The following is a 25317-nucleotide window of genomic DNA, read 5'->3' on the forward strand; positions in this document are numbered from 1 at the left end:
CTCTGTAATAGAATATCAGGAACTCTAGGATTTAGTGGATTTGTTCTAAGTTCTAGTGGCTGAGTCTGTGACCAAAGCATTAGCACAGCCACACTTTCTCTGAAGTCTTAGGGTAACATTTTCTCGGCTCTTCTGGGTTTCAGGTGGTGGCTGTCAGTCTTTGGTATTCCTTGCTTGCTGCTTCTACACTTTAGTCTGTGTCTCAGTGGTATTGATTATAAGGTCCACCTTAATGTCCTCATTTTAATTTGGTCTTATCTTCCCCAAAGGTTCACATCCAGAGTAACCAGAAGTGGAGGCTTCAACATATGTTTTAGTTAGAGTTTCTATTGCTGTGAAGAGACACCATCACCAAGGCAACTCTTATAAAGAAAAGCACTTACTTGGGGCTGGCTTAGAGGTTCAGAGATTTACTCCATTATTGTCATGGTGGCATGGAAGCAGACATGGTGATGGAGAGTAGCTGAGGGTTGTACATCTGGATCAACAGGCAGCAGGAAAGAAGAAAGACATCGACACTAAGCCTAGATTAAAACCTTAAAGCCCACCCACACTGACACACTTCTTTCAGCAAGGACACACCTACTCCAATAAGACCATGTCTCCTGCTGGCCAAGCATTTAAGACTATGAGCCTATGGAGGACACTTCTAACACAGCAAGATATGTTTTGGAGAAACATAGACCAATCCAAACCATTTGGTAATTTCTATCATTACCATAGCTCTTTGGCTCATCCCACGGCTTATTCATAACAAGTTTCACACCTTTATCTTTGAGCTACAAACATTTCCAAGTTCACTTGCTGTTTCTGTACCTTGTTTGCTACTGATAGAGTATTTCCTAGACAATATGGAAGACATAGGCAACATAGCACCACTAAAAGAAGTTAACGTGTCCGCAGAACAGAGCCACAGTAAGGAGTGAGGGGAAGGTCAAGCTGCAAAGAATGATCCCGGCAGTGGATGAGTTTCTGTAGTCATAGCAAAAAGCTACCAGCCAGGGTCTTTTTCATGAGATTTTCTTTCCTATATTCCTGTTACACCATGGGACTGTTTTATTTTAAGGGAGCACTAGAAGACTCCTATCTTTAGGTCTGACAATCACGAGTAGATGGTAGTAAGTTTCTTTCACACACTGAAAGCTGTGTTCGTTTGAAGTGTATATATCCAGTTACAAAAACATTCTATGGGACAGCTGGAGATGCTCCATAAAGGGGTATGACTTTGAAATTCTGCGGTCATCTTCATTGTCACAGTTCTTATGTCAAATGCCCAGTACAGTATTTTGTTTTCAAATCCGTAGTTAACAACAACAGCAGCAACAACAACAACAACAAAACCAATCTGGTTTTTTGTTTAATTTTTTTGTCCCGTTCTGACTCATTGTCCATTCAAACTTCATTCCCCATGAGTGAATACAAATTATGCCTACCTATCAGATCTTGACTGGAGAAAAGCCTGGTGTGATGGAAAAAAAAAAAAAAAAAAAAAAAAAAAAAAAAAAAAAAAAGCCTTGGTCTAATGGCCCCTAAGCACTTTCAATGAGCGTGTTTATGAAAGTTGTGTGGTGTGTGTGTGTGTGTGTGTGTGTGTGTGTGTGTGTGTGTATAATCTAGAAGCCAACCTGGAGCCCTAAGGCAGGAATTCAAGGTACCTGGAGGCAGGAACTGAAGCTGAGGCCATGGAAGGATGCTGATTGCTACATTGTTCCTTTGTTTCTACTTGGCTGCCATTTTTATGCAACCCAGGACCACCTGCCCAGGTACCACTCCACGTGGGATAGTCCCTCCTCAGTCATTTAACAATCAAGAAAACATGCCCCCAAACATGCCTCCAGTGAGCTTCCCTCTTCTCAGGTATGTCAAGTTGACAACCAAGTTTATCTACCAACCCCAGTCACCCGGCAAATTGAAGAAGTAGGACATGAATTCAAAGTGCTACTCCAGTATTCATACTTGCTACTTCACAATAAACACTTTTCCATTTGTGAAATAGCACATGGTCACTGTAAAGCATTTTGTAAAATATAAATGGATAGTTTAAAGAGAGAATCATAGTCAATTTTAAAAGAATTTTAGACAAAATTACTGTGCGCACACATTTGTACGTGAGCTTGCCCATGCATACACAACTGATCTCAACAGAGGCAGAAGAGGTGCGGGACATTCTTGACACATGAACAGAGCGATTATAAACATGATGATTGGGCAAGGTAGATATGACCTGATTGGTTACACTCAAGGTTTTGCCTTAGTTGGATATGGTCTGTTCAGTTGGCTGCCTGACACTGGCCAATGCATGGTCACTGGGGGTTGGCTGACATTTGGCTATTTCCACTTTGCTTGTGTATTGCTTGGTTGAAGCTCTTACTCAAATCAAGAAGCCAAATTTAATTTAGAAGTCATAATCTGTTAACTTTTTAGAACTATTTTCTACTATTTGTTCCTTTTGTACTTGAGTTTGATCTGTTTGCTAAACTTGCTTATTGCCTTCTAATTCATAGTATGTTTAAGTAGTTTAATAAAGTTCAAATAAGGTGATTTAATAAATCACTTAGGGGCTACAGAATATTCCCAATTATGGACACGTTTAACCACCTCCTTTTGTTAGAAGCTTAAGCTGTTGCCAGAGATTTGCACTATGACACAATAAAAATAAAATATCAAAACAATGATATATGCTGGATGTTTTAAGCTATGAGTTACCTCTGATGGCTCTAGATTTTTGAATGTTCAATTTTTAAATAATATTTAATTTGTCATGTTAATATCAGTCAGTAGTATTAAGTCACCTAATCAATAATAGAATTTCATACATTGGTGAATCTTTGAAGTTGCTTGCTTATTAGTAACATTATTATTATTATTATTATTATTATTATTATTATTATTATTTTCCTTAATTGAAAATTGTTTTCTTGTTCATTTACTATAATCAACATCCTCTTGAGTAGGTCTAGAGACAGAGCAAAATCCTGAAATATTTGTAAAAATTACATTGTATCCTCAGCACCCTCTTCAGCAATCTTGAATGATAGTTATGATTTTCTGGGTCCAGAGAAGAACCATTTCAGATATTTTCCAGACCCCCAGCTCATTTATACAGAAAAGATGTATCCTTCTATTAGAAAGTTTTGTAACCAGCAATAATATTTTATGAGATTTAATCTTCATTATTTTGCTAAAAAAATGAATACTTAAAAACAGAATGGTGATAAGATAGTAAAAGTAGAAACTTAAAAATAGCCAAAGTTGTAAGTTTTAACCTTGTTCTGATCCTTGTCATATTTATGTTCAATAATAAAAGACCAAATTGAGATGCATGCAAAAAAAAGAAAACTGGATGTGCAGTTGAAAGATAACATACAGAAATTAAAGTGTGGTGTGGCGTACTGTCAAGACTTTAGGGATTAGGTAATAAAAACTTCCCTTGGGAACAGAAAACTTCCTTTTGGAACTGAAAACTTTCTTTGGAACTGTGTTTCAGCACGTGAACAATGCCTGTGTACCTCAGAGAAACCCCAAGAGTTTAAGAGATGAAAACTCCTTCACCTTAGCCAGGACAAGAGTTGCAAATAGAAATGGCATGTAAGTAAAATTCTCATAAAACCTTAGTTATATGAAAATTCAAGAGCAAATGACTGCTCTTAACCCTCATGCTTCTACTGGTCAGCCTCCCACGCACACGGCACTTGAGTGGGCTTTCACAGACATGATAGTGTTGAGGAGGGTCTGTGGAATCAAATACCCTAAAGGGCTCTCTATATACATATTCAAGGGCCAGAAAGCATATTTCTACACTGCCACTTTTTTTCCAAGATCGCCCTATTCTTTTTAACACTGGCATCCAGTGAATGATAGTTTCTTGCTTCAAACTCAATTTTATGTATATATTTATTTGCTTTATTTCCCTGTCCCCCACCTTTGTAATGAGAATGACCTGGCAATGAGAGTATGTGTAGGTGTGTGTGTCTCTGTGTGTACATGTTAAAGTGTCACTAATAGGTTTTATAAATGAATTCATTCATGGTTACCTCCTATTACCCACTATTGTCACCTTGAAAGGATTGAAACACAGACATTGAAGGTCAAATGTGCACTCTGTCCAAGGGCAGCCAGCCCTGCACAAGATACCCCATGTGAAGTGTTTTCATTGGCACTGTTGGTATATCTTATCCAAGGAAGTAGTTGTAGTCACTTGGGCTTGCTGGGCTGTGACCTGTTTATATTCATTTTATCCCTTTAACTTTCAAGACTTGGTTAAGTGGTGTTGAAAGAGAAAAGTTATGGAAGATGGGAGGGGAAAGAACCCTTCACTCCAGCATCCAGTCACAGCCTCTCACTGTCTGCACACCCAGAATTTCAGGACGATTGACAAAATTTGGAGTAACTTGCATGTTATCAACATGATGTTAAGGTTTGTTTTATGTCAAAATATTTTCAAACAAGGGGCTGGAGAGTGGCTCAGAGGGAAAAGCGATTGTCAAGCAAGTAGGAGGACCAGAATTTGGAGCCCAGACTTCATGTAAAATGTTTCATGGCTATGGAGACCTACCTATAATTCCAAGAGCCCAAGTCAGATTCTGGAGCAGGCGGGCCAGACAGACTAGTTGAAGTGAATCTAGCAAGAGATCTGGACTTGATGTATAAGGTGAAGAGAGATTGAGGAAGAAGCCTGCTTTTAACTTCAAGCCCCTCCCCCCACATGTGAATGAATATATATGTTCATGTACTGGCACACCAGCAGTGTGTACCTAGATATGAAATATATATATATATATATATATGCATAAACAAAATATTTCCAAGCGAGAATATTACAATACCAATAAGCCACTAATAAGACCTGAGTGTATGAACCTTAACTACAGCCTCACTCTTATAAGATATTTCTTTTTTGAAAATCCAACTCTTGTGACCTAGAATTCTTAACGTTCAGTGCATCTCATGATCCAACTTGTGAGCTCATTCAGATAGTAACTTCAGAACCCACTCAAAGTGACATATATGACTATCATAAAGACCATGGGGTACAACTCTGCCCTGAGAAGCTCACACTTAATTTCCTCTGGCCCTCTTATTCTGTGTGCCTCTCTTTCTATTAGCACCACTACTTAAGATTTATGTTAAAAACACATCTTCATAAACTTTGGTTCTGTTTGATAGTGGCTTGTCCTCAAATTCTTTTCTGTGGGTAAGTCAAAGATTTGGCTTTCACTGATTGGAGGTTTATGAAAATAGGCCTTCCTGGTGTATCAGGAGGCAGAGGGCAGCTGTGTCTCACTCTTGTGTGTTTCTATGAATCCACTCAGTAGCTTTGTATATTGTAATGCTAACTCTTTGCTGGTATAAATATTTTCCAATACATCACTTCTCTATAAATCTGCGTGCGCTAGCCTGAAAATACAGCAATTAGATGTTAAAGTGCATGTGGTCACTAGATGAGTATTTTTCTGTATTGCTTTCATTGTTGTACAATCTAAAATTCTTTTTCCACTTAAGAATGAAGTTGATTTTTGTTCTTACTATTCTACTTATTATTCAACTTGTGAAACTTAACACTTTGCCAATAAAAGTAATTTACTTCTGCAAGTAATTTAGAAGTAATATTGAGTAAATATAATGCAATTTAAGTAAAACACATTTGAAATGTTGTATAAAGGGGTAGTAATATTTCATCATTGATTAGTATCATATTTTTCAGACATATTGGATTACATGTAGATTTGTATATATACATCATACATATATGGTAAGTCACAGATGCTCCCCTGTAGATGGGATCAGACACATCCTATATCTTCCTGAGACTGACAGTTCCTAATATGTAATGTTCTCATGATAGGGAGAAACAATAGAATTAGCTCCCTAAATTGCTTTTTGGTATCTTATTTAACCCACTACAATCAGAGCATCTCCTCAGATGTCTATAAAAACAAGGAATTTTCTTTGTTCTGCTGATTACTATTGGATTTCCAGCTTCTCTCTTTGTGAATGACCACCAACAATAAGGAATCCATCTCAGTGCATTTCCCTATGAAGACTGGAAAAATATCTACTGTCTGAAACAATACAAAGCTCCTGTTCAAAAGCATGTATGTGTTTATATATGTATACATGTATAAGAAAAATTCATATTCTACATCTAGTTATTTCCCTGCTCGAATCACTCTTCAGCTGATAAAATCATGATTCTGTTTCTACTGCCTATGGAGACATTCACAATAATCTTGGTGTCAGTAAACAGCTCTGATTTTCTTACTATTTAGCTACTGGGGTAGGGTATTAGATAGTATACATGGGCACTTGTTAATTTTAATAAGAAGTTTCTGCCAAGGATATAGAATATTTTGGAGGCTTAGAATAGTCCATTTCTCACTCCACTGCCACCGTATTAATCTTCCTCTCTCCTGTGCTAAGGATTAACCCCAGAGTCTCACACATACTAGGCAAGTGCTCTGCTGCTGTGCTGTGTACCCCAGCCTCCAGGAGATGACAGTCTTAGTCTTACATGAGCTTTAGGGTAGAGCTATGACCTTGGCAGGAAGAGGGCCCAAAGTTGTTGAAAAGATTCATTGTTTAGCTTTTGAGTTCTGAAAACATTCATCTTCTGATCCAAGATGCTTTTGATTTTGAAAGGAGTCACTGTTAATTATCTTGAAGGGACAACAGGCATAAGGCTGGACTGTCCCCAGATTTACTGAGCAACTTGTAATGACACCAGCCACAAATGATATTGTTTGGAAGATGTCTGAAAAAATGTAGTAACATTTGTTTTTCTATTGAGAGAAAACAAGTTTTCAGAGCTGGAAAGAAACAGTTGACCTGAGGGAAGCAACGAAACAAGAATTGTTCAGGGTCCTTAAGAACCAGTCCTCAGCATATGTCTAAGTTTGGTGCTACAGCTAAAGGTCTGAGGACACAGGGGACATGTTTTCAGTGCTCAGTATATTCAGGAAAGCAAGCCACATGTAAGGCATAGTTGTGTCTACATAATGTGTGAACTCTGTGTGGTGTAGAAATAGTGGCTAATGCAGGTTCACTAGAGTAACCGGGGTAACATGGGAACAGGGAGAAGAGTAAGGAAAGGAATTAAACTCCCCCAGTTGGAAACTAGGAAACTCACAGCAAGTATTACTGAGTGCCAACACCTGCCATTAGACACCTGGGATCATGAGTGATGGCAGCACACTGCACATGGGGACAGAGTTCATAATGTCATCCACAGAAGCCTAAAGAGTTCTTTTTTTTCTTTCTTTTTTTTCTTGGATATTTTATTTACATTTCAGATGTTATCCCCTTATCCCATCTCCCCCACCCCAAAACCCCTCTCCCATCTTTCCTCCTCCTGCTTCTATGAGGATGTGCCCACACTTAACCCCCCAACTCACACCTCCCCACCCTCAAATTCCCCCATTGAATGTCCAGCCTTCATTGGACCAAGAATCTCCTCTCCAACCTATGCCTGACAAGCCATCCTCCCTTACATATTCAGCTGGATCCATGGGTCCCTTTCCCCGTGTGCTCCCAGGCTGGTGGTTTGGACCCTGGGAGCTCTGGTTGGTTGGTATTGTTGCTCTCCCCATGAGGCCTGCAAACACTTTCAGCTCCTTCAGTCTTCTCTCTAACTCCTCTATTGGGAACCCTGTTATCAGTTCAATGGTTAGCTGTGAGCATCCACCTCTGTATATGTCAGGCTCTGGCAGACCTCTAAGGAGACAGCTATATCAGGCTCCTGTCAACATGCACTTCCTGACATCCACATCAGCGTCAATACCATTGGTGACTGCACATGGGATGGATACCCAGGGGGAACAATCTCCAGATGGTCACTCCTTCAGTTTCTGTCTCACACTTTGTCTCCATATTTTCTCCCATGAGTATTTTGTTACTTCTTCTAAGAAGAACTGAAGCACCCACACGTTAGTCTTCCTTCTTCATGGCCTTCATGTGGTCTGTGAGTTGCATCTTGGGTATTGCAAGCTTCTGGGCTAATATCTACTTGTCATACCATGTGTGTTCTTTTGTGATTGGGTTACCTCACTCAGGATAAAATTTTCTAGTTCCATCTATTTGCCTAAACATTTCATGAATTCATTGTTTTTAATAGCTGAGTAATACTTCATTGTGTAAATGTACCACATTTCCTGTATCCATTCCTCTGTTGAAGGACATCTGGGTTCTTTCCAGCTTCTGGCTATTATAAATAAGACAACTATGAATGTAGTGGAGCATGTGTCCTTATTATATGTTGGAGAATCTTCTGGGTATATGCCCAGGAGTGGTATAGCTGGGTTCTCAGATAATGCTATGTCCAATTTTCTGAGGAAATGCCAGACTGATTTCCAGAGTGGTTGTACCAGCTTCCAATCCCACCAACAATGGAGGAGTGTTCCTCTTTCTCCACATCCTCACCAGCATCTCCTATCACCTGGGTTTTTGATCTTAGCCATTTTGAGTGGTGTGAAATGGAAGCTCAGGAAGTTGTTTTGAATTGCATTTCTCTGATGACTGAGGATGTTGAACATTTCCTTAGGTGCTTCTCGGCCATTTGAGTTTGAGAATTTTTTGTTTAGCTCTGTATCACATTTTTAATAGGGTTATTTGGTTGCCTGGAGTCTAATTTCTTGAGTTTGTTGTATATATTAGATATTAGCCCTCTATCAGATGTAAGATTGTTAAAGATCTTTTCTCACTCTGTTGGTTGCCATTTTGTCCTGTTGACAGTGTTCTTTGCCTTATAGAAGCTTTGCAATTTTATGAGGTCCCATTTGTCAATTCTTGATCTTAGAGCATAAGCCATTGGTGTTCTGTTTGGAACTTTTTTTCTGTGCCTAGGTATTCGAGGGTCTTCCCCACCTTCTCTTCTATTAGTTTCAGTGTATCTGGTTTTATGTGAAGGTCCTTTATCCACTTGGACTTGAGCTTTGTACAAGGAGATAAGAATAGAATGTTTTGCATTCTTCTACATGCTGATCTCCAGTTGAACCAGCACCATTTCTTGAAAATGCTGTCTTTTTTCCACTGGACAGTTTTAGCTCCTTTGTCAAAGATCAAGTGACCATAGCTGTGTGGATTCATTTCTGGGTCTTCAATTCTATTCCGTTGATCTTCCTGCCTGTCTCTACCAATACCATGCAGTTTTTATCACTACTGCTCTGTAGTACAGTTTGAGGTCAGGGATGGTGATTCCCCCAGAAGTTCTTTTATTGTTGAAAATAGTTCTTGCTATCCTGGATTTTTGTTATTCCAAATGAATTTGCAAAGTGCTCTTTCTATCTCTATGAAGAATAGAGTTGGAATTTTGATGGGGATTGCATTGAATCCATAGATTGCTTTCAGCAAGATGACCATTTTTACTATATTAATCCTACCAATCAATGAGCATGGGAGATCTATCTTTTGAGATGTTCTTCAATTTCTTTCTTCAAAGACTTGAAGTTCTTGTCATACAGGTCTTTCACTTGACACTTTCTCCACTCAAGCAAATTCCAAATTTGTGGCTTCAAACAAAGAAAACCAGGAAGGAAAGCAACTAGGAAACACAATTATAGTTCATGAAAAGAGGCTTTTCTACAGATCTTTGGAATAAGAAGGCTAGAGACATTTCTCAGTAATTTAAAGTACTGGCTGCTTCCTCAAATGACCTGGGTCCAGTTCCCAGCACCTACATTATGGCTTGCAACTGTCTATAACTCCAGTTCCAGGGAACCAAATGGCCTCAAAAGATACCAGGCATTCATGTGTTATACAGATGTGGGGGAAAACCACCTACACACATACACATTTTAATTTAAAAAATGATGATTAAGAATGTGAATAATACCAGAAATAATGGAAACCACATAGGGGCAGACTTCTTTAGAAAACAGTAGTGTGTCATTGTCCTCAAGCTTCCCTCATTGGTGAGTTTGGGGGCTATTCTCTTCAATGCTTGCCAAGGAAGCAAAATGAGAACAGCAGCTTTCTAAGGCATCCAGAGTTCATATGACAACTCTGTAGGCAATAGGGTTGTGGGAAGGTGGGTCAGCTTCACAATAAGAAAATAGTGTGGAAATTTCCAGAAAAAGTCAGAGCAAAGGAATGAATCCTACTCAAGCTCACAGACATTCAGGCCTTAAGCCTGGTTCACTGCTATTGGTTAACTTGGACAGAAATGCTATTAATTGTTCTGAAAATTTTGTTTAATTGTGTTATTATTTTACATTTATGGATGTTTCACTGACACTATATGTCTGTGCACTATGCATGTGTCTGGTGTCTTTAGAAGCCAGCAAAGGTGTTGGAGTCCCTGGTACTAAAGTTACAGACTGTTGTGATCATCCGTGTACATACAGGGAATCAAACCCCAGTCCTCTAGAAGAACAACAACTGTTCCAAATCTCTGAATTCTTAACCCCTGCAAATGGTGAGAGTCTGCATGCAGATTTTACTGTGAGAAGTTCTGTTTCATTCTTGAGTTCCCATAATTCTCCTTGCCTTTCTATCCTTCTTTAAAGCCTCAACCTGTCTGATGTAAGTGGGACATGAGAATCCTGAGCTTAGAGAGCAGTGGGCCATCTCTTGAAGAGATTCTGGAAAACAGGATGTTGCTACTCAGGGGAGAACTGACTCTTTTTTTCTTTCCTTAACTTCCTCTGTCTTTCTATCAAGCATCAGAGGGAACAGGAGTTGACAAGCCCTGTCAGGCAGGGAGAACAAAAGAAAGGACTATGGATCAATGATGTGAGCAACAGCATTGCACTAGGTGTTTGAACAATTACAATTCTGACAAAGTTGTTGATGAATGCATGCTTGGGAAGGGAAGTGGCACCTTGGACATCTCACCCAGACTGGAAATATGCAAGTCATCTTACCACACCCCACACCCCCAATTTGTCTTCTGATACAGCTGATGACCAACTCCTATTTAGATGCTCTTGAGTCATTTGGGGGTTTGGGTGGGGTGGTTGCTATGGATTAAATCAAATCTTTTAATCTCTGTCAAAAGAGCTCAACAAACCATTGCTCCTACTCAGATCTCCTTACACACTTTTAAAATGACTTCTTTCAGCTGTTTCACTAATTCATTTTTTAAAATGTTCTTTTGTTTTATCCTGTTATAGATACAGGCTCTTGCTCTGTAGCAGAGGCTGGCCTGGAATTTGGAACATAGCCCAAATTTGAACTTATGATTCTTCTGCCTCAGGCTTCCCAAAGCGCAGGGATAACAGGCCATACCACCACATTTGGCTTGTAGTCTTTAATCCCTTGGCAGAGCATGTAGTCCCAGAGATCTGATATCAGTACCAAATGCTCAACTGATTACAAAAGAAGAAAAAGTATGCAACAAGTCATTATTAATTTTAAAGTTTTTATTTTATGTTTACTTAGTTAGTGGTGTGTGTGTGTGTGTGTGTGTGTGTGTGTGTGTGTGTGTGTGTTTACACAGAGGAAAACTTTTAAAAGCCAATTCTCTCCTTCCACTGTGTGCATCCTAAGAATCAAACTCAGATGGTCACACTAGGCAGAATGTGTCCTTACACACTGAGCCATAACGCTAATTTTTACATGATATTGAAATGATAATGTCTTGAAAATATTGGATTAATCAAATCATTGAAAAGTTAATTAGTATTAATTTTACTTCTCTCACTTGCTCTTTCCTCTCTCGGTCTCTGTCTTTCTCTCTTTGTCATTCTCTGTCTCTCTGTCTCTGTCTCTCTGTCTCTTTCTGTCTCTCTCTCTTTCTCTCTCTCTCTCTCTCTCTCTCTCTCTCTCTCTGTGTATGTGTGTGTGTGTGTGTGTGTGTGTGTGTGTGTAAGCTAGAGGAGGATGTCAAGTGTTTCTCACTTTTATTACCTTAAAACAAGGTCTCTCTTGAACCTGGAGCAAGACTGGTGGCCAGCAAGTACAAGCAATCCTCCTGTCCACTGTTCACCAGCACTGAGGTTACAGGTATGCTCATGACAAGGCCAGGCCTTTTATTTCAGTTCTGGAGATTTGAAGTGAGTTCCCATCCTCATCCTTGCCCAACAAACACACTTAGACACTGAGGCATCTCCCCAGTCTTGGTTTCACTCTTTAAGTGATGACAAGAAACTTAAAGATTACATATGTGGCTCACATTTTATTTTTATTGGACAGTGTCATGTTTGGATTCCTTAATTAGAAAGCAATGCTCACAGTCACACACACACACACACACAGAGAGAGAGAGAGTTTATATTTATATTTAACCATTGGTATCCATGACAACATTCAGAATTGATGGAATCTGTGCATTAAACTCTAGCTTTGGTCACTTCAGGGGACTGTCTTCTGAGATGCCTTTCAAAAATAAATGTTACTATGGCTGTAACTTAAAATATTGAATGACATAGCATTGCCCACAGATGAGGTAGACATAGTTCTCTAGTATTATAGTAAAGACTCTTCTTAGTATAACCCAATTTATTTTTCAATCTTCTTGTGACATCCTGACTACACACTTGCATCTGTTTCCTAACTCTTCCAGACAACCTACCCCTCCTTTCAGTCAGGCGTATACATAGCTGCTGCCCACTCCTCGTCCTCTTCTTTCAGCCTAGGGATGTTTTCTTTCATTTTTTTCTTTGTCTAAAACTCTTCATTCAACAAGGTCATGGTGGGACTTTCTCTGCTAATCCTTCTGTCATCTGGTGTTGCGGTGGTTGTCCTCTGTAGTGTATCTCATGATTTCTTGCTCACATCCTTCTCCTAGCAATTGAATTCAGAGTGTAGCTATTCATACTCTTAAGCACAGATATTTCACAAAGATGCATCATCTGTTTGCCATGCTGCAGTATGGATTATTTTAAGCCATGACCTTATATGTTCCATTTTTGCTTTTCTACTATTTTACATATGGCGTGTATGCCATTAGCACTTGTTCAATAAATGAAAAAAGAAATTCTAAAAGAAGGATAACACATTCGATCAGGAGATGCTATTAAAAACCTACATTGTGTCAGTTAGATGGAATAAGAGAAAAAATAAAAGACACCTGTATTATTATTTGGGTCAAAGACATAAAATTATCTGGGGTCCTATGCACTTTGAATGCACAAGTGGGCATGAGTGATCATATTTGGTATAATGGGATGTACATAGCAGGACTGGCAAGTCGGTTCAGATGGCGTCAGGAAAGGAGCATGCTGTGCTTAGATTTGTTAGGTCTCCAGTTACTGATGGTTATAGTGAAGACATTAAAAGTTACAAAACATCTGGACTTGGTGATTGAGTAACAGTAGAAAAATAAGGATTTATATGAAGCCAATGGAGACGATAAGAACAAAGGAGACCATATGTGAGGGGAAGGGTTCTTGTAACAGGCCAATTTTCACTTCTATAATAAAATATAAAAGGCCAGGTGACTCAAAAAGAAAAGAAGCTCATTTAGCTTCAGGTTGTAGAAGGTGAAATTTCAAGAAGCATGGTTCACTTACACACAAAAGCTTGGAGAGTGGCCACAGTCACTCTTTTATAGCTCATTCTTGAGGGACCCAAGAAAGCCTCTTCAGGTCTCATAGACCTCAAGTCCCAACAGGATCTACCTAACCTTCTTACTCAGAGCCCCTGCAAAGACTTTTTCAACATTACTACGGAAGGGTGCCAATCGCTAACAAGCGAAACTCTGACACACTCGTGTACATATAAATAATAATAGTATCCAAGTCCATATTAAATAATAATGTTCAAGAATTGGAATAAAAACCTGACCCCCACAAATGAGATAAAGACAAAAAAAATTAGAGGTTAAAAATACAATCTCTAGATTTCTCATCTCACTGGAACTGGTGAATTAGATCTTTTGCCCTTGTAGTACTGGAAATTGTTGTGGGGCCTGTGTGGTACTAACAAATTGTTTCTGACATTAGAAAATGACCTAGGATCTTGTGTTTACTGGGAAAATACACTGCCACTGAGCTATATCCCAACTCTTTAATTACCTATTTAAAATCAAGTCTCTCAATGCTGTCACATTATGATGAGATTATGCTAGTGAGTCTCTATCAGCTTGATACAAAATGGAGTCCTCTGGAAAATGAGAACCTCAGTTGAGAAATTTCCTTCATCAAGTTGACCCATGAACATGTTTTAGGGACATCTTATTGATTAATTGTTAATGTGGAAGCATCTAGTGGGGTATAAGCAGTACCACTTCTGGGAAAGTGGTCCTGAGCAGGCCATGAGGAACACAAAGGTAAACAGCACTCCTCCATGGCCTCTGTTTCACTTTCTGCATGTAGGTTCCTGCCTTGAGTTCCTGTATTGACTTCCTCAAATGATAGACTGTTGCATGGATGTATGGCCAAATATACCCCCTTCCTTTGAGTCATGGTGTTTTGTCACACCAATAGGACGCAAACTTGGACAAAGGTCCTGCAAGTGAATTTGGAGGTGAAGAGAAACACAATTCCTGTTATAATGAGCACTTCTATCCAAAAAGTTTTATTTTCTAGTGGCAAACTTTAACGCACATGAAACAGCTAAGGCCAAAGTTGTATGGCAGGATTAACAAATACCATTGCAGTGCCCTTATCTGCTCAACGACCCTCCTCCCACTTCTCTGCACCTCTTCTTTATATCATTCTGAGCATTAATAACTCTTTCTAAATATATTGTAAATGTTTATTGTAGATTCTGATGTTTCAGATCTAGGTGACTTAGCAGAAGGCTTAGATGCAAATAATTTTAGAGTAGGGATTAAAGAATAATGTAAGACCAAAGGGTGTGGCTGACCCAAAAGGACAGCATAGTATTGTTCACTTGCTTCCATACTCCAACAACTACTTGTAAAGCCTTGTTCTGGAACTGTGCATCCCTGTGGCTACTATGTTGCAGCCTGTACATGCCTGTCTAGTGTGTGAGGATGACTGGTATCTTTGTCTTGCAGATTCATGAGAGATTCTCTCAAGTAATCTGAATCCTCGAGTCTGCATCCTCAAGACTCCAGGAGCTGTTACAGAGTGGTCTCTGTTCTACTCCTTATATGAATAGAATGTGAAACAAATTCACCTTAATAGCTAGTCTGCCATAGAACAAAGTGAGTCAAGCAGTAAGTCACATCATTCTTTAGTAGTCTATACATGTGACAGCAGACCCTGGAAATAAAGCCAGAAGACTTGAATTTGATACCTGCATCTCTTTGTCTTCCTGGGAGTGTAACTTTTCACAATTTAGCTGAACAGTCTATTAGTGCTCAGTTTTAAAATACAGGTGACTTCAGTTTTATGTAGTTTATGTAACACATGATTCATCCTTGGCAGATTTTAGCTGTTATGAATATTCTGCATTCTGAAGGAAGATGAAAAATACTATAGGAATTACAGCCAAGAAAGAAGTATTTAGCTTCAATTAAAAACAAAACAAATTTGTTCCTGTTTAAAAGAAATGCAGGGACAAAAATGGAGCAGAGACTAAAAGAATGACTGACCAGTGACTGGCACAACTTGGGCTCCATCCCATGTACAAGCACCAAACCCTGACACTTTTTCTGATGCTATATTGTTCTTGCAGACAGGAGCCTAGTATGGCTGTCCTCTGAGAGACTCTACCAGCAGCTGACTGAGACAGATGCAGATACTCACAGCCAAGCATTGGCTTTTTTTTATAGGGGTCATGGACCCCTATAAAAGAGTTAGGGGAAGAACTGAATGAGCTGAAGGGGATGGCAACTCCATAGGAAGACCAACAGTGTCAACTGACCTGGACCCTGGGAGCTCCCAGAGTGTCTCAGAGGAGAAGGGGATGGGAGATGGGCTAAGAACTCTGTGAGGGGGGACCAGGAAAGAGAAAACATTTGGGATGTAAATTAATAAAATAAATAATAATAGTAATAGTAGTAATAGTAATTATGATGATGATGATGATGATGATGATGATGATGATGATGATGATGATAATAATAATAATAATAATAATAATAATAATAATAAAGACCTTAACATAAAAAAAAACAAGACTGGAGTTTGGGTCTCAACTTTTCAGCTTGCAATCATTGCAAATAAGATTCCTTTTTCACAGGTCTCCTTGAATTGCTTGTTGCTGTTATGAAATACTTTATATATTTCCATTCCATCTTACCATGTTTTATTACAAAAAAATATAGCAAATGAAAAGAATGAAGAAAACTTTGTCCTACAGTGCAGATACTCAGAAGGATGATAGAAGAAGACTATAGGTTTAGTGTCTGCCTAGACTACATAGTGGAAACCTTTCTCAAGCCCCTTTTTAAAAAGTAGGGCATAATACAATGAGTGAGCAGGCACCCACATGACAAAGAACATTCAATATGGTTTGGATGTTTTCATTCATCATTCCCTAGACCTGATAATCCTATATCCAGGCATCCATCCTAAAATTTCTACATACCTCAACATGAAAAATCCAGTTGACATTCATCATTTGGTCAACATTTTCCCTATATGGGTAGCTAAATTTGATAAGAGAAAGATAGTGGATGAGGCTGTACACATTACTTCTCTCATTGCTGTGACAAAATGGCTAACTATAGAGCTTCATGGAGGATGGCTTTATTTGATTCATGGTATAGGAGACAACAGTTCATCTTGCCTGGTCACGTCACATCATCTGCAAGCAGAGGAAAAAGGAGTGTTGACTGCTGGTACTCAGTTGATATCTTCCTTTTCCCCGAACAAATGAGAGTGCTTCTTTCCTCCTTAAGTAAAGCTCTCTGGAAATACCCTTGCATGTTTGCCCAGAGATGGCTCTCCCAGGAGATTCCAAATCTAGTCAAGTTATCAGTGCAGATCAGCCACTACAGTGAGTTAAAGTGGTAACTTACCACTAAGCCTAAAACTCTGAGAATTTTATGTATTTCAAATTAAGATTGCCCACTTATTCTTTGGCTTAGAGAGAAAAATTATTGATATCCTTTAACTCTCATTATCCAGATCCAGAGTGATAGCTTTTATTTCCCTGACCTAACCCATTAATGAGTCATAGCATCAATTTAGCATCTTATGGCAAGCTAGATCAAAATTAATAAAACAGAACAAATCAGGAGGAAAAAAAAAAAGAAGAAAGAAAGCCAGCAGAGATATCAAGTGCACATAACAAGAACAAATTGTTGAGAATGTGTTTTTTATACCTGTAGATAACTATGTGTTTATGTGCATGTACCTAATTGTTATGCAATATGCTACCCAGTAGGACCTGGTGACTAAACTCTGATATCTGTAAAGGTGAGTATATCTTTGACAGTATACCAGCAGGTCTTCTGTCTAGCTTTCAGGTTCTGGGCAGAAGCAAGCAATGAAGAGAAAAGATAGCTTCAAGACAGTCTGGCAGGACCAGAACTATGGCTAGAAACTGGAGACATGAGCCGTTCATTGTTGGTCCTACCCTACTTAAGTCACTTCCTCCCTGGGTCTACCAGAAGTTTATGTGCCTCCATCCAGGATGCCAGGTATTAAGAGACCACTTGATTCTTACACATTTCTCCATTTTTCTAGCACTTCCATAGAGCATTTTTTTAGACTCATTGCATATAAAAGGTCCAGTTCATTTTAAGTTACTCTGGGGATTTTTTTTTTCATGAGCTATGGTAAAACATACAGATTTATAAATTATGGTCATAGAAAACATCTCCTTAGAAACAGAGGATGTGGCACACCATAATGCAGAAATGCACGGAAGCACAGAAAAAATGGGAGAAAAACATATGAAAGAATTTTTAAAAATTTTAAAACTTGTATATGTACAGTGCGTGGGCCTGTGCATGCAACTAGCATGTGGGCACATGTGTATGTGTCTCTGTGTGTGTATGTTTATGTGAGTATTGCAAGCCCATGAATGTGGAACTCATTCTAGTTCATCAGCCTGCCTTACTGTTTTGAAATAGTACTTGTGCATGGTTAAGCAGGCATGCGCACATGTGTGTGTGTGTGTGTGTGTGTGTGTGTGTGTATGTTTATTTGAGTATTGCAAGCCCATGAATGCAGAACTCATTCTTGTTCATCAGTCTGCCTTACTGTTTTGTAATTTTCAATCTCTCATTGAACCTGAAGCTTGCTGCTAGAGGTAGGCCGACTGGTCAACTCTCTTTCTCCCACCACTGGGGCTATAGACCAGTGTCGCATGCTCCATGTCCCACTGCTGACTTTGAAAACGGAAAACTTTAGTAGGGAAGGAAGGTGGGCAACTTGGAGGAATGAGGGACAGTGAAGATCTAGCTGACAACCAACAAGAACAGAATGAGGGGAAAGTACATAAAAGAGCTTTAAATTAGCATGACAATGACAAGAACTCCAATTCTGCCAAAACCACAGAAAGCTCAGAAACAGATTGTTCTCTGAGTTTCCAGATAAGAAGTTAGTCTAGCCAACACTTTGACTTTGGCCTTTCCTAGCTTATTCATAGGAGCCAACAGAACCTGGATAGCCCCATGAGTATGCAGCATGTTGTTTTCTGCTGCTATAAACACCTAATATTTATAAACATTTTAATTTATAAACATTTTTATTCAAGGCATTATATATTTCTTTTTTCAGTTTTTCTTCAAGCATAAGCAGGGCAAGGTGAATCTTTTTGGATTACATTCATTTATATTCAGAAACATTACATGACTTTGCTGAGGTTATTCCTAGCTATAGAACCTTCAAAAGAAACTGAAATTTACTAAATTTCCAGAAACCAACAGATGTTAAAATAAAATACTCTAATGGAGGCATAAATCTTTATGAAAACCTTTATTTTTAATTTAAACCTTTATGAAAATCTTTTTTTCTTTGAGATTTCTTTTAATTTTCTTTTACTTTCCAGGTATGAAAGCCTTTGGTGTGATGTGGGGATATTTCCCCTTGTTAGATATGGATAAATGTCTCAGCAGTTAAGAGGACTTGTCTATCTTGCAGAGAACCTGGGTTCACTTACCAGCATCCTCATGATAGTTCACAAATATTCAAGAGTCTAGGGAATCTAGGTTCTCTCTGGTGACCACCATGGACACCAAACACACACGTGGTATATCTAAAGACAAGTAGACAAAAACACTCATACATATAAATAAATATTTTTAAATAAAAATAAAAGTGAGCTTCCATGGTAGTTATATAATAAAAAGATCATTTTGAAGGCCCCAAATCAGAGCAGTTCAATGCATTAAATATCTGTATATGAAGCAGAAATGGAATGTTTTGTTAATTATTCTGTCAGTTTCTTTATTAAGGTAATCCACGGCTAGGCATCTGTCCTATGAACTCTTCTCTAAGTGAATTTCAGATGTAGCCTGCTCCCTTTTTCAACTCATAGTGTACTTGGATGTTAAATGTCCCCAGCATGGCACTATTGAGAGGTAGTTACCTTAAAGTTATCTTAAAGGTCTTACCTTTAAGATAAAGATGCTAGTAGGAGGTCCTTAGGTCATTGAGTCTGTGCAAGTAGATATTATGGGACCTTTCTTTCTCTTCCTCCATATTTTTCAGGTCATTAGATGAGTGGTTTTGCTCTAACACACATATTATTATTTATTGCTTCACATGGGGTCAAAGCAATGTGGCTAATCATTCCTGGACTGATACCTCCAAATCCATGAGTCAAAATAAAGCATTTCTTTTTACACATTTAACTCTCTCAGATATGTGCCACAGTGATTGTAAGCTAACTGAGTTTACATCTATGCAAGGCTCAGAATAAAATAAGGAGGTGAGCTGTAGCTAAGATCTGTCCCTCGGGGCTTTGAGAACATCATCGTCTTGGTAGTGCTGACCTAAGTACCAACAGTTCTCTGGTGGTTATATACACATGACATCCTAGATGGATCCTCAGAAGAATGCCCACACCACCCCAGCTCAGCCACATTTGATTTCATAATCAAAATTCCTCTTCTTTCCAATATTTAGTTTATGGCTAAACAGGTCAACTAATCACTTCTTTGTTTCGTATGTCCTTTGCTTAAAACAATAAGCTCTAAGGCAGGCAAATTCCAACAATATATTCAATTCCTAGGACTAGAATTAATAATCTGTGAGTTTTAACAAGATCTTGAACTTCTCCAAATCTCACTTTCCACACTGGATTGGATTGAAAATCAATTCATAGGGTAATACATTAAAATAATGTGTCAGCAGGCTAGCACTGTGACTAGTATCACTATATTTCTATATAATGTATTTTGATATTATTATAATGAAGCTTTTTTTTTTTCCTATCTGGATAGGATCAACTTTTGAGAGCAAGGGGCATATTTAATTTTTGTTAATTTCCTTGACCATCCATCATAATGTCTGGCATGTCATGAGTACTTGGTTATTGCTTTTTAAAAAAATGGATCAACGAGTCAGATGAATCAGCAATTGCTTTGACGTGTCCCTACTACAAAATGTGTGTGGGTTTTTTACTATTATTATTTTAAAGGGAAAGCATGCAGAGGGTTGAGGTAAGGCTAGACATGTTTCTTTCGTGCAGATCTGAGGCAACACATTGTCAACATCTCCATGAATTTGGATTAAAAAGCATTTGATGACACACCTTCCAGATAAATCATATTAAGGGAGAAAGATCTGATGACATTCCATTCTTATCCATATGTACATTTTTTTTAAAGTTATTTATTGACTAGCTGTCATTGCCTTGCTATCTCTCTGCCCAAGTCCGTTTCTCTAATTTTATCTTCACCACCAAAGCAAGGCAATTGATTCCATACTCATGGCCTGGTATTCACCAGTACGGTGCCAGGATGGTGTTATCTCATACTTTGCTGGAGGTATTAGGACCATGTGGATATACTTTAACCACAAACATGAAAGACAACATGATCCTCAAAGGATTGCGGAAATTACTTTTGGAAATACATTTTCAAATTTTTAAACAGATGTGTATGGGCTTAGGAAACTACTTTTTGGGTGTATCCTGAAGTTCAGAGGTGAAATTTTACCTATCTCACATGCATGTTCATGAAATTGTTGTTGCCCATCATCTGTAAAATGTTTTCAATTATATGTTCACCATCAACAATTCTATATAGTTAATAGTTATTTTCTAATATTCTGCCTTTTCATTTTAGAAAAGTGTCCTGTTTGAAATCACATTTGATCCTTTTGTTCTCTCCATAGATTTTCTCAGGAAGAAAACTGCATATGTGTACAAGCATGTACATGTGCCTGAAGATAGTAGGTCATGTATATGTTTTATCAAAATATTTCACTCACATTTTCTGATTCTAAAAATTAAATTTTTTGGAGGGAAGATTTTACTATGTAGCCCTGGATAGCTTAGAGCTTACTATGTTGGTCAAGCTGTCCTCAAATTTACAGATACCTGCTTGCTTCTGTCTCTTGTGTGCTGTGATTAATGGTGTGTGGCATCACACCCAAAGGTGAGGAAAAACGTAAATTAGTGCATCTTTTATCTTTATATTGGAAAGGTTCATTTATTTCTTGAAAAACCAACCACTACTGCCTATATTTGTTGATTAGCTATTTATTGAACATCATGGTGCATAGAACTTAGAAAACTTCTACAAAAAATATGAAGAGCTATGGATCAATCTAAGTCTTGTCAGGCACATTTATCTAAAACACAAGCAAATGCACAAGAAGTCATGAAGCCTACATAGTTTAATAATGAGAGATTATTTCTGGCTGGAGGGAGCTAGGTAGCTTTTCAGGAGGAAATAAAATATGAAGTCAGCTTTTAAATACAGACAGAATTTTGATAGATGATATAGAAGTGTTAGAAGAGTATTCTCAGAAGGTAGGACAGCAAAGAACAAAGAGACTAGGCCCACTGATTCCATGGATCACTCTGAGATAGTTGTAGATGTATATTTGACCAGATTGGAATTTATCCTGGAAAAGTTTGCAAAGTGGTCAAGGGACTTATTAGGAAAAAATAAAACTTATACTTTGTAAGTGACTAAAAATAAATGTATCGATCAACTAATAATTTAGGACCCTTTGGGGAAACCAAAGTCAAAGACTAAACACAGAAAAATAAAATTTTCAACTTCAAGAAAGGAGTGGGGAGGGTCATTCATCTTGGAGGCACTCTGAGGTGGTTCAAAGACTCAAGAGAAGAGCACAGGAACCAAATGCCAGGGTGTGATGGCAGCTTGGTGTCTCTAAGACTAATTTCTCATTCATTTCTTTCGGTCATTTTCTTTGCCCCCCCCCTTTTTTTTTAGTTACAATTGCTTATAATAGGCAAGTATACAGATCTTGCAGTCTGAACTTTATCTTTACTATTGTATTATCAATGAGAGTAGCTTTTTATTTATCTTAAAATTAACAAACAGAGGGGCTTTGATTGATTTACCTTCAATAAAATGACCACACTAGTCCTATCACATGACAATGGGAAAGGGGCATTATAATTGGTCAAGGCCTATGGGGGCATGCCCACTCAGTAAGAACTGAGAAAGCTCTGTGGATAGACAAATGCCACAACTATCACAACTCATCACACCAAGCCAAGAGTCCAATCCTTTCATTCATTAATTCACTCAGTTTCATTTCTTTGACTCTTAGCTTCTAGACCATAGAGGATATTACAGGAGTTTTACCTAGTTACCAACCCTAGAAAAGACATTGCCTATTCCCATGGTGATTTGCAAGGAGAAAGAGACCTTTCTGTAACCACTGAACCAAAGTGACAGAGCCTATACCAAGGACTGACTTAATGAGGGGAGAGAAGGAAGTCAACAGAGTTGGTACTCAGGAGACATATGTGACTTAGCTCAAACTAAGATTGAAGTGAGGGTTATATGAGTCAAAACCAGCCTCATTTAGCCAGTGGGAGAGAAATTAGTAAGACAGTATCGGTTATATTTGGCATTCCGGAATAAAAATTAGATTAAATGATAAATCATATGCCAGATTTATAATATTCTAGAAAAAAAATAGTTTTCTTCTTTAACTTTTAACTTGACATGGCCTAGAGTCTCTTGAGAAGGGAATTTCAGTTGAGGGGGATTCCAAAGTAAGGATGCCCTGATGGCCTGTCTCTGGGGAGTTGCCTTGATTGTTAGTTAAAGTAGGAAGGCCCAGCCCATTGAGAGTGGCACTACTCCCTGGTCTGGTGATCCTATGGTATACAAGAGAGTTACCTAAACATGAGCCCAGAGACTAACAGATAAACAGCATTCTTTATGGTTTCTGATGTATCTCTTTGATTGCAAAGCAAGTTTCTTGGTTAGAGGTAATATTTTCTGGAACGGCAAGAAGGCTTATCCTAAGTTGCTGCTTGAGTTCTTACCCTGATGTTTGTCCTTGGTGGCCTGGGACATGGAAATGTAAGCCAAATAAACCCGTTCCTTCCCTCAAGATGCTTTGGTCATGGTGTCTTTCACAGCAGCAGAATGAAACTAGAACAGATGGATTTGAAATGGCAGGGAGGCATTTAGGTGGGACTTCTTGGAGGTGGTTGCAGATGTTCAAGAGGGAAGCAGAGGTGTGAGGACTTCTCACAGATTTCATCCATATAAAGATGCAGATTGAAGGTATGTGTGACACACAGACTTCCATTGAAAATACCCAGAAAGAGGAGAAATAGTACATAAAGAAAGAGGAAGGAAGAAATATATACACATAGTACCAAGGATGAACCCAGAGCCTCATTCACACCATCTAGGTATTCTACCATATTCACAGTCTCTGAAATCATTAAGAATTTATCTTTGTTTCTGGTTGAACTTTGTTCTACCTACCTACCTGCCTACCTACACACACACACACACACACACACACACACAATACACACACATGCACATGGAGGGAGAGAGGATGAGAAGGATTGAAGGAAGACTGAAGAAGGAAGAAAGAGGGAAGATCTGACTTGCTGTGTTGCCCAAATTGATCTTGAAATCCTAGGTTTAACCAGTCCTCCTGCCTCAGCTTTTCATACAGTTGGGACATCAGATGTGCTAACATGCCCAACAATCAAAATATATCTTCAAGTCTTAAGCCCTGAGATCTGTAAGCACATTAGTTAGAAATAGGGTTTTTGCAGATGAAATCAAGAACGTGCTTTAGGGTGGACTTTTAATCGAATAAATCCAACTATTTATTGACAATAAGCATGATTTTTGAACTCAGGCAAGTAAACACAGTGGAATGCTGGGATAAATGGTCAAAATTCAAGGAGGGTTTGAAGCTACAAGAATATAGAAGAAACAAGCAAATAACTCATTTTCTTCTATTAACACTGGCAGGCACATGCTCTACTACTGAGTTATATCCCCAGTTATCCACATTCCTGTTAGAGAGTTGAACTTAGAAAGTCTCCCACTGCATGATGAACTTGTCCTCTAGTATAACTGTCACATCTATTTCCATAAATATTCGTGTAGTCATGACATTGTCCTGTAGCTTTCTGGTCAGTGCAGGTCCAGATCATTGCCCAGCTTTAGTGGGTCTTTATCTAACTCCAGACTTTGAACTTTAAGTTAAGTTGCCTTAGAGTCAAAGTTATAAAAAGGAATGGAAGGGCTTTTTTATACAAGTCATTTTCTTAAATGGCCACATGTGTCCAATTCTGATCCACATGCATCCAATTCCAGGACACGAATGATGATCTTGAAGCTGGCATATCCAGCCTGGCTTCCTACTCAGGAGACAGGCAGATTCCCTGCTGGAACTTGCCCAGAATAAGCACAAACTGAAACTCACCACCCACACACTGACCACAATGATGAGATTTGGGTTTTACAGGGGACAAGGTCAATACGGTCCAATAAGAATTGTCCTCACAGATACATGTGCTTCTTTCATGAATGAAAAAAACAAAACAAAAAAACAACCAACCAACCAAACAAACAAACAAAAAAACGCTCATTAAGTGATGTCTTTGAGGTTGCTTCATTGATACTTTTCCCTCTGAGGTAACTGAAGAATTAAATGGTGAAAATGAAGGCTTTCTATGCACTTTCTGCAAAAAGACAAGAAAGGTTTGTTTCTCTTCTGTCTAAGAAGCACCTTTTACACTTAGGAAATGCAAATTAAGCTCCCACTAAGTATATACAACTTGGCTAGTTGATTTCCTGTAACTGGCCACAAGTTCCTCTTATAAAAAATAAGCAGTAGATTGCTTGGGGGGGGGGGGAGAGTTAGTGCTGAAATTTGTTTTCTAGTATAAAACCATGTGCCTTTGATACTTATATCATGATGGAAGACATTCTCTGGAACTATAGGCAGGCTGGAACCTTTGTAGATTTTTAATGGTGTTTCTCTCAGCCTGTTCCCAAGGCTGGTCTTCAACAACAACTTTATGTTACAAGGACATATGTTCATGGACATATGTTTTTCCATATGTCCATAGACTATGTCCAGTCTGCTCTGAAGAACAGTTCAATGTAAA

This window comes from Arvicanthis niloticus, chromosome 16 (genome assembly GCF_011762505.2).
Source record: "Arvicanthis niloticus isolate mArvNil1 chromosome 16, mArvNil1.pat.X, whole genome shotgun sequence".
NCBI lineage: Eukaryota > Metazoa > Chordata > Mammalia > Rodentia > Muridae > Arvicanthis > Arvicanthis niloticus.